Source organism: Amia ocellicauda, unplaced genomic scaffold (assembly GCF_036373705.1).
Source record: "Amia ocellicauda isolate fAmiCal2 unplaced genomic scaffold, fAmiCal2.hap1 HAP1_SCAFFOLD_34, whole genome shotgun sequence".
In the NCBI taxonomy this organism is placed as follows: Eukaryota; Metazoa; Chordata; class Actinopteri; order Amiiformes; family Amiidae; genus Amia; species Amia ocellicauda.
Window position 1 is genome coordinate 199,732 of NW_027102909.1, and position 845 is coordinate 200,576.

Genomic DNA, 845 nt, shown 5'->3' on the forward strand with positions numbered 1-845 from the left:
CTTCTGCAAAAATGGTGCCCTCACAGATGTGCGAATTACATGACAGACAGACAGACAGACACTCACACACACTGTCACACCCACACACACACTTTCACAGAGAGACATATACACACACACACACACACACACACACACACACTTTCACACAGAGACAGGCACACACACGTACAGACACACACACTAACTTTCACACAGAGACAGACACACACACACACACACACACACACACACATACATACATACATATGGAAAAGAAACAATACTTTTATAAATCACAATAAGATGTAATAAAGTACAGAAAAACTAAATGTAAGAAAATGTGATCTTTAATACACAGAAATATGTATGGCTGGTCGGATGCGTCTTGGACTCGGGTTCCTCTTCATTACGTATAACGCTTTTGCCTTTTGCTAAAGCTTTCCGTGGAGGGGATCGTGGGTGAGTTTGTACCATTCTTGGGGGGCTCTGCCTTGTTGGGGCGGAGCTGTGATCCAGGTGAACAGCAGATCGGGCATAGGTGGGCATGTGGGCAGAGGAGTAGGAAGGCCGGTCAAGCAAATAAGCTTGCTAAGGTACGCAGCAGCAGCAAGCAGCCCCCCCATCCAGCCAGCCAGCCAGTCTGGCTGGCAGTGACTGAGTGGTTGACAGACGGCAAGCAACGGAATGTACGTGCTCTGTGATGTCATAGCAGTCAGCTGAGAGAGGCTCGTGATGTCATCGCTGAGCTGGCTGGCTGGCTGGCTCTGTGTGTGTGTGTGTCTGTGTCTGTCTGTTTTTCTGTTTGTCAGTCTGTCTGTCTGTCTCTCTCTCTCTCTCTCTCTCTCTCTCTCCCTCTCAATTCA

General features: G+C 48.3%; 1 non-coding gene across 1 annotated transcript; it reads left to right on the forward strand.

Moving 5' to 3' along the window:
• Positions 1-369: 369 nt before the first annotated feature.
• On the forward strand, positions 370-484 carry LOC136732140 (U5 spliceosomal RNA). The gene has a single exon (XR_010809778.1). It is a non-coding gene; the product is annotated as a U5 spliceosomal RNA (small nuclear RNA).
• The last annotated feature ends 361 nt before the right edge of the window (positions 485-845 follow it).